Source organism: Podarcis gaigeae (assembly GCF_964106915.1).
Source record: "Podarcis gaigeae genome assembly, chromosome: 9".
In the NCBI taxonomy this organism is placed as follows: domain Eukaryota; kingdom Metazoa; phylum Chordata; class Lepidosauria; order Squamata; family Lacertidae; genus Podarcis; species Podarcis gaigeae.
In genome coordinates, this window is record NC_139685.1 from 74,246,335 (window position 1) to 74,256,185 (window position 9,851).

Genomic DNA, 9,851 nt, shown 5'->3' on the forward strand with positions numbered 1-9,851 from the left:
CCTGTGACTCTGCACCAGCCGGACTCATCACTGCCTCTGGGCCTTCCTCTCCTTCAGCTTCTGCCTCTGATTCTGGACTTCTCTCTGCCACAGACTCTCCCCGCTCACTAAGCCCTGTTACCTCTTCAGCTTCCGACACCTCCTCTTCCCAGTCCTCTCCCTCTGACCACTCATTGTCGTCTCACCACCAACCCCTGGGCTCTGAGCTTTCTTCTCTTTGGGGTTCCCCAGCTGGTTCCACCCCCCACTACTTTGCATCCAACCAGTCCATTGCACACTTGTTTGTGTGTGAGAGAGAGAGAAACTAACTATGAAGGCAAAACAGATGGAACATAAAGCTCCATGCACAAAACACACCTGTGAATTTATGTAGGTCTGCGCATCGATTACTCCTGTGAAGTGTCTCACAAACACCCCCATAAGGCTGAACACATCTGGTCCAGCATCCTATTATTGCAGAGGCCAACCAGATGTCCCTGGCAGAACCTGAGTGCAACAGCATCCATCCCCACGGTAAATGGGAGAACAAAGACATTGCAGCTAGGAGCCATTAATAGCCACCTCTTCCATTAATTTATCTCATCCTCTTTCAAAGCCACCCAAATTGGTGGCTATCACTTCCCTCTTGCGATAGTAAAGTCCATAGTTTAATGATGCTCATACAATTCTTTTGCAGCTCCCAGATCTTCCATCATTCAGCTTCTTGGACGTTCTCAATTTCTACTGTTGCAAGGCAGACAGAATTCCCCTGTGCACACATGTACACTTTTTGGTAATTTTATACCCCTTTGTTGTGTCTCCTCTCACTCACCTAAACACAAAAGCCCCTGCAAACTTGCCTAAGAAGCGAGTTGCTCCATCCCATTGATCATGTCGTTTGCCTTTTTCCCCCTGAACCGTTTCAAAGTCCACGATGCTTCTTTTGAACTGGGTTGAGAACTGCAGACAGCATCCCCAGGTGGCAAGGGGGAGACAAATGGCAGCTGCTTCTCCCTCGTTGCTCGTGCATTTGGGTTGCCCTTTCCTGAGCTGCATTTGATCTTTTGCTAATGCACCGCTCCCACTGTTCAGGGCCTGTCAGCTGAGCATTGATAGAAAGCAGCTCTTGGCTGTGGGAGATGGCAGCTCAAGCATGATGCTAGCTGGGTACATCATAAACAAGCTGGAGGGGAGGGTCTGCCAGGTACCTGGCAACCTTCCAGAATATCCAACCGGTGCCAAATGTGGTTGGCAGCGAGAGCTGTTCTCTGCAGGTGCTCAAACAGAGATTTTAAAAACAAATAAATGTGGTGCATGTGAGGCGCAGATATGGGAAATCTGTCCGCGGAAAGCACAGCGTATCTCTTTTTGTGGTGCTGCATATTTTAAAGAAAAGCTGCTGCGTTTGGCCTTGCTGGGGGAAAGTATGCATTAAAATGTGTATATTTTGCAATATTTATTTACTGAATAGATATACTCTGCCCTTCCTCCCCAAAGGAGCCCAGAGCACCAGATGGACAATTTTAAAACAAAAAACAAAGGTACAATATTCTGAAACCATTTAAACAGTCTAAAAATAATGCAACATTTCTGCAATTTGCAGGGGTTTTGTTAATAACAACAATATTTTTTAAAAAAAAACATAATAAAAACTCACCAATATTTTGATGTAACTTTCTTCTAATAGCACAATTTTATTTTTTTTTGCATGTGATTATCTATAATCAAATGCATTACAAGTGCTGTTTTCTCTAATGTATTCATTTCTATACATTTATAATGTATTCATTTGTATACTTGTCCCGATCATATGTAATTTTTTGTCAGCCAGTTGGTTGTTTGCGATGCTACATTCCCAAAATTAAGAGAAGAGCAAATTTCCAAGGGTGGCTACATTTCAGTTCTTGTATTGTTTCAGAAAGTGCAAATTAAGTGGTTTTGCCTTTAAATGCAAACGGAACCAAATTACACCCCATTCCTAATACGGTGGATGCTCAGGTGGCAAACGTGATCCGTGCGGGATGCACGTTTGCAACCCGCAGCTGCATGTCTGCGCATGTGCAAGTTGCGATTCGGCACTTCTGCACATGCGCAAAGCGCGATTCAGCACTTCTGCGCATGCGTGACTGCCGAAAACCGGGAGTAGCCCGTTCCGGTACTTCCGGGTTTCGGCAGTCCGTAACCTGAAAAAACGCAACCTGAAAGTGTCTGTAACCCGAGGTATGACTGTACCCGCCTGTTCCCTGCCCCTCTACCATCAAATCTAGATTTACCATTACCGAGGGAAATTTAGCAAATTAAAAAACAAACACTGCCCATGACCCATTTGTGATATATCTCAGCAACCGCCTTAAAAGAGTAAGTCCTCTTCTGAAACACCCTAAGATCAGAACCACCTAGAAGGTGATGCCAGCCTCTCTCCTCTCTCCCTCTCTCTCTCTCTCTCTCTCTGCTTGCAGGAAACCTCCTGTGTGCTCCACACACAAAAACAAAAGGCCCCTTGGCAATTTCTTATGTCTTGCAACAACACTTTGGGGAAGACTAGCAGGCCCAAGGGATACGTGCTTTGTTTTCTCTGAATACTGTGCTTCTCTGGCTTTTGCACACACCAGCCTTTTAAAAGTTGCTTTTCCAATATGAGTCGCTATTCCAGTATTTACAGCCAGTGTGGCACAGTGGCTGCAGTGTCGGAATAGGACCTGGGAGACCAGGGTTCGAATCCCTACTCGGCCCTGATGCTCACTGGGTGTGACTCATCAGCCTCTCGTTGCTCTTGTGCTCGGGTCCAGCTTGCGCAAGCATCTTGGTGGCCACAGTGGGAACAGGATGCTCAACAAGGTGGCATTTCACCTGACCCAGGAAGCTCTTATTCTGCTCCTAACCCACACCAGTTTTCTAGAGACAGCCTTTGCGGTCCTCGACAGACAGAGGCAGAGTGAGCAGAACCAGGTGAGAGAGGCCTGATGTTTTCAGCAGGTGTTCCCAGCCATATCAGTGCTTGTTTGGTTTTTTTAAAAAAACAGAGAGTCATTTATTTTGTCTTATCAGCGAAACCTGTTCCTACATGAAAATGTTCCCAGAACAAAGGCTGCCTCAAAGAGCTGATCTGTTGCACTTCTGGGTAGGTGGACGTCTGCTGCTGTCCTCCTGGGCCTTCCAGTTTTCCCAAAGTTAGAAGACTGATGTGCAAACTCAGTGTCAGGAGCGAGCCAGCAGTAAATCACACCACACAAGTTGAAGTTAACTCTTTATTAGCAAAATCACAATCTGAACAGACTTGGTTGAGTGTCAGGCCTCCTGAGCACAACAGCTCATCCCTGCTAGAATCAGTGGCCAAGACAGAAGGTCCCTGCTTTCCCACGGCTGCGCAAGGCCCCTTGTCTCCAGGGTTTTCCCCCAAGCAATCTGAGACTGAGCTTGTGTACAGCCAATCTCTCCTCTGCCCATTTTAGGCCTCTGCTGGTGGTTCTGGGAGACCAGGGGAAGGAGAGCTTGTCAGGAGGGGAAGACCCCTGGACTTCTTCACCAGCCAGACTCATCTCTGCCTCTGGGCATTCCTCCTCTCCTGATTCAGCTTCTGCCTCCGATTCTGGACTTCTCTCTGCCACAGACTCTCCCAGCTCACTAAGCCCTGTTGCCTCTTCAGCGTCTGACACCTCCTCTGAGTCTTCTCCCTTTGACGACTCGTTGTTGTCCCACCACCACCCCGGGCTCTGAGCCTTCGTCCCCCAGCTGGTTCCTCCCTCCGATCCTACCAGTCCGTGACACTCAGCTACCCCATTCGGTGAGTCTGCCACACACCCAGTGACAAAACTTTGAAACGCTTTTTTTCCAGGCACTGCTGGCGCTGCCATGGGAGTCGACATATGCCACAACAAGGACCAGAAAGTTTGGCGCAAAGAGCCTAAGAGTCAGGATATCTACCTTCAACTCCTGGTCAAGCTCTACAGATTTCTTGCTTGACAGACCAATGCAAAATTCAACAAGGTGATTCTGAAACGGCTCTTTATGACCCACACCAACAGGTCTCCGCTGCCCGTTTCCCGCATGATCCGTAAGATGAAGCTCCCAGGGCAGCAGAACAAAACTGCTGTCGTGGTGAGTACAGTGACTGATGATGTTCACATCCACGAAATCCCCAAACTGAAGGTTTGTGTCCTGAGAGTGACCTGAAAGCTGGTGGCCAGATCATAACTTTTGACCAGTTGGCCCTGGCTGTCCCCCAAGGGCCGAGGAACTGTGCTGCTTTCTGGACCCAGGAAGGCTCGCAAAGTTTACAGGCATTTCGGCAAGGCCCCTGGAACCCCACACAGCCACACTAAGCCATACATCAGATCCAAGGGCCACAGGTTTGAGTGAGCTCGAGGTTGCCGTGCCAGTTGAAGCTACGAAAACTAGATTGGGTCTTGAAATATTTGAAGGCTGTGATGCACTGGATTAAATTTGCTAAAACTTTGAAACAATCAACCACATTTTGGACCACCGTCTCACCAGAACAGCAATCTATAGATAACCTTAATAAAATAAATATAAATAAATGAGAAGGCGGTTCCATTGCCAGGCACCACTCCTCAATTCACGTTGAAGGCTGCATTCGTCACTTTCGCATGCTCTTTTTGAAAAGAGCTGCAGCAAATACCTTTTTTCTCATCTCAGCAAGTGTTATTGGGTGGATCTGTGCTGCCCTCCAGTGACTCCGAGGAGTAACAAGCAAAGCTTTGAAAGGAATGGCTCTCTCTTGCTGCCACCCCACCACCACCACCACCACCACACACACACACACACACCCCGTGACAGGTGAGCACAAGCTGGCCAATTTTTAAACAGGCCTCATCGGGGGGTTTTGCACAGGTTTCAAAAGATAGGACCACATCCCCTGCACAACATGCAGAGTGAGCCTTTGTCAGCAAAAGCCCAGCTTTAAAAACATTCTCTCTTTAAATCATGCTTCTGAGGCGTGTTCCCTAAGCTGGTTGCACTCTCCTCTCCTCAGCAAAGTTTTGTTAGACCCCTTTCTTTCCCCAGGGCTACAACAGTTTAACAAGAAGGTACAGCAACTCAGATTGTCAGTGGAACTTTTGCGATCGATGTCCCTACCATCTGCCAAGGCTATAATAAAAACTAGCTTGTGGGATATTGAACGCCAAGAACTAACAGTAGCAGTGGAGAAAACATGTCCCCCTCTTTATTTTCAGCTTTCTTGGGCACATGAAACTAACCACAATTACCTTGAACCTCTGCTTAACCCTCAATAAAGGAGGGCATTTTCGCTGGCCAGGTTTAATTCAAACCCATCAAACCTCCTTTGGGGAAGGTTCTCAGGCGGGGTGGAAGGAGAAAGAACTTGCCCAGGTGAAGACCACCTGGTGGAAACTCTTACACACATGGTTCTCAGTTGTAAACTATATGCTGATCTCCATCAGCAATTTCTAGATCAACTCTGCATCTCCAAATGGAAACCAGAGTTGGAGGTCATACATTTTCTATTACTGGAGAATGATCAGGAGCTCACCAAGTTAGTGGCTAAATATCGAAATACACTGCAGACGCCTGATCTCCCTGGAGACCTAGAGATGTGATGATAGACTGCTCTGCCTCCTTTCTTTTAGCAAATGTTTTGTGCCACTGGAGAAGTGGTAATTCTGTATTGATTTGTTTTGGATGTTTGTATTTGATGCCAATAAAAGGTTTGATGATGATGGTTGCACTTCCAAGTATTTTTAAAACTACACTTCCCACCAACCCCAACTGCTGGCTATGCTACCAGGGGCAGATGCAAATTGGTCCAAAAGGTACACCTTTGTTAGAATCATAGAATTGTAGGCTTCAAAGTGATCCCCAGGGGCATCGAATCCAACCCCCTACAACGCGGGAATATCAACTAGATCATGACAGACAGCCGTCCAACCTCTGCTTAAAAACCTCCAAGGAAGAACAATTCACCATCTCCCAAGGGAGTCCATTCCACAGTCAAACTGCTCCCAGTGCCAGAAAATTATTCCTGATGTTAAGTCGGAATCTCCCTTCTTGTACCTTGAAGGCTTTGGTTCGGGTCCTACCCTTCAAGAGCGAGAGAAAACAAGCTTGCTCCACCTTCCACGTGACAGGCCTTGAGATATTTAAAGATGGCGATCATATCTCCTCTGTCTTCACTTTCCCAGGCTATACATACCCAGCTCCTTCGACTGTTCCTCATAAGGCTTAGTTTCCAGACCCCTGATCATCTTGGTTGCCCTCCTTCAAGCTTGTCAACGTCCTTCTTAAATTGGCGTGCCCAGAATTGGACACAGTAGGCTGCTTCTGAATGCTGCCTTTTCAGCTCTGGTCTACCCCAAGACATTATGAGGTATGGGACTAATGTGTTAAATACAGTGGTACCTCTGGTTGCGAACGGGATCCGTTCCGGAGGCCTGTTTGCAACATGAAAAGAGCTCAACCCGCAGCGGCGCGTCTACACACGTGGGTTGCAATTCGCCGCTTCTGCGCATGCGCGTGACGTCATTTTGCGCTTCTGCGCATGTGCGAGCGGCGAAACCCAAAAGTAACCCTTTCCGGTACTTCCGGGTCGCCATGGGATGTAACCTGAAAGAACGTAGCATGAAGCAAATGTAACATGAGGTATGACTGTACAGTGGTACCTCTGGATGCGAAAGGGATCCGTTCCGGAGCCCTGTTCGCATCCTGAAGTGAACGCAACCCGTGTCTGCGCATGCTGTGATTCGCCGCTTCCGCGCATGCGTTATGTCATTTTTAGCGTCTGTGCATGCGCGAGCGGCGAAACCCAGAAGTAACACATTCTGTTACTTCCAGGTCACTGAGGAGAGTAACCTGAAAACGCTCAACTCGAAGCTACTTGAACCCAAGGTATGACTGTATTTAAAAAGTCACCATTGTCCTTCAGTATAAAAGATTATGCTGTGCACTGCAGGGGGCTGGACTAGATGACCCGTCCCTTCCAGCTCTACAATTCTATGATTCCACCATTTCCTTGTGCCAGATCACTTCCCGCCCCATGTCTCCAACCTTCCCCCCTGGGAGTTTCCAGCCAAAATGCAAGACTCATTCCCACATTTTTCTAATGCTCTACCCAGCCCTCCCCCACCAATCAACTGCCCTACTTCTTCAATAATTGCTCTCTTCAAATGGGATGCACTATTTACTAATGACAAAACATGGGGAACAAAGTCATTTAAGCGCTTAAGCTCCCCTTGACCTACTTTGCATTTGCCAGAAATGTATCGCTGCGGCAGGACGGCTGACTTCTCTCAAGATCCCGGCTCTTTTGAAAAGGGTGTTTTTAACCGTCTGTACGAAGATAATTCATTTTTATTTCATTTGCCAAATGAATCGGGAAAGAGAACTGAGCCGGGCATTTGCCAGGACTGTCACCACCTCAGGCCCAGCTGCTCTAGTGTTTTTTTGCCCTGGGGAAATGGAATAAATCTATAGCACTTTATAAACAGTCATGGCTCCCCTCTGAGGAATCCTGGGAACCATAGTTTATTAACAGTGCTGACGTACCATTGGAGACTAATTAAGGGCATCCCCAAAAATGATACAATCTGGTTTCCATTTTATTGAAGAACAGGATATTTTAATGCCATCACAGAGGTATCTGTGGAGGGGATATCCCATATTTTTCTCTCTATAAGACGCACCAGACCACAAGACGCACCTAGTTTTTGGAGAAGGAAAACAAGAAAAAAAATATTCTGAATCTCAGAAGCCAGAACAAGAGGGATCGCTGTGCAGCGAAAGCAGCAATCCCTCTTGCTGTTCTGGCTTCTGGGATAGATGTGCAGCCTGCATTCGCTCCATAAGACGCAAACACATTTCCCCTTACTTTTTAGGAGGGGAAAAAGTGAGTCTTATAGAACAAAAAATATGGTATATTCATTGAAAATGTTATCTTTCTTTTCTTTTTCTTTTTTTAATGAATTTTATTAGTATTTTCCACACAACAACAACACGAAAGCTATAAAAAAAAATACACAACACACAAAAATCAACATCTTATCTTTCTTTTCATTTAAAAAAGAACCTACCTGTTTGTTAAGTCTGGCACCAGAGGTCCTTCTCTAAATATCCCTGCCACTCTCTAGGTTTTCTTAATGCTAATTACTATTACTTATATGCTGACACCTGACAGGGTTGCCAGGAGAGCCAAGTCTTAAGACATTCTCAAAAAGAGTAAGATTGCCCAGGATTTTAACTGATTTTGTATCTACTGCTTTTTGTATTTTTACTGTTGCTTTTGTTTCTGATATTTTTGATCTGTTTTATGTTTGTTTTATGGTTCTCTTTTGTAGGCTATCTTAAAAATCTAGATTAATAAAATTATGTAAAAAACTAAACAAAAAGGAAAACTGCTGAGAGTTGTTAAGAGACCCCTGCTCCTCTCTCAGAGCAGTTTAGTCATTAATCCCTCTACCCAGGGAACTCTGGGAATTTTAGCTTCATGAGCATAACAGGGCACCCTTGCAGTTCCCAGGATTCTCATGAGGGAACGCCGTGTCTTTAAAGCAGTACGATACTGCCAAAGTACCCCCATGATATTCTTGAGAAGCTGGTAAAATGTGATGAACAGATCACACTAGTAGGACTGCAAGAAGTTTTGTAAGGTGGATTATCTGAAATATTACAAGAAAGAGAATGAAAAGAATTATTAGTTAAGGACAATTAAATGCAATATAGAAATTAAGAAATGCAGAAGAAGTGATAAAGAACGGAAAATCATCAGAGGTGTTGACGGAAGTCTAAAACACTGTATAAGGTGATATGTTGTTTGACTGTTGGAACTGATATGTTAAAAATCAATAAAAATGTATAATAATAAAAAGAGAAGCTGGTAAAATGCGGATTTGTAGCTGAGAGAAGCTATGACAGCCATCTTCAAATATCTCAAGGGCTGCCACATGGAAGATGGAGAAAGCTTGTTTTCTTCTGCTCTGGAGGGCAGGACTCGAACCCATGGCTTCAAGTTACAAGAAAGGAGATTCCTTCTAACCATCAGGAAGAACTTCCTGACTGTAAGAGCTGTTTGACAGTGGAACAGCCTCCCAAAGGTGGCAGGCTCTCCATCATTGTAAGTTTTTAAGCAGAGCTTGGATGGCCATCTGCCATGGAAGCTTGAATTGAGGTTCCTGGATTGCAGGGGGTTGGACTAGATGACCCTTGGGTCCCTTCCAACTCTACAATTCCAGTTCTTTCCTGTTCCTTCTTCCAGTTGGTGGCCTATTTACTTTGATTCACTGCTGCGTTGTTTCTCCCACTGGATGCCTTCGGCAGCTAACAGTGAAGGGAAGCAGTAGAGGTAATGAAGTCAGCCTCACCTATTAACCTATCGATCACATTGGCGAGAACAAGTATATGGATTTGCAGGGATTTGGGAGCAAGGAGAGGGACTTTGAGGGAAAATCATCAGGTACAAATAAATCAAATTTTATTGCAATGTCAAATAGAAATAGAATGCGTTTAGAGGGGATTAAGAAAAGAACCTGGATGCGGGTGGCCCTGAGGGTAAAACCTCAGCGCCTAGGACTTGCCGATCGCATGGTCGGTGGTTCGAATCCCTGCGGCGGGGTGCGCTCCCGTTGCTCGGTCCCAGCACCTGCCAACCTAGCAGTTTGAAAGCACCCCCAGGTGCAAGTAGATAAATAGGGACCGCTTACTAGCGGGAAGGTAAATGGCGTTTCCGTGTGCTGCTCTGGTGCCAGTTCGCCAGAGCAGCTTTGTCACGCTGGCCACGTGACCCGGAAGTGTCTGCGGACAGCGCTGGCTCCCGGCCTCTAGAGTGAGATGAGTGCACAACCCTAGAGTCTGCCAAGACTGGCCCGTACGGGCAGGGGTACCTTTACCTTTACCTTTAAGGA

The 9,851-nt window shown here is 46.2% G+C and overlaps 1 pseudogene across 1 annotated transcript; it reads left to right on the forward strand.

Annotated features, from left to right (window-relative positions):
- The first annotated feature begins 3,789 nt into the window (after positions 1-3,789).
- On the forward strand, positions 3,790-4,401 carry LOC310852026 (large ribosomal subunit protein eL18 pseudogene; annotated as a pseudogene). The gene has a single exon. The product of its transcript is annotated as a large ribosomal subunit protein eL18 pseudogene (transcript).
- The last annotated feature ends 5,450 nt before the right edge of the window (positions 4,402-9,851 follow it).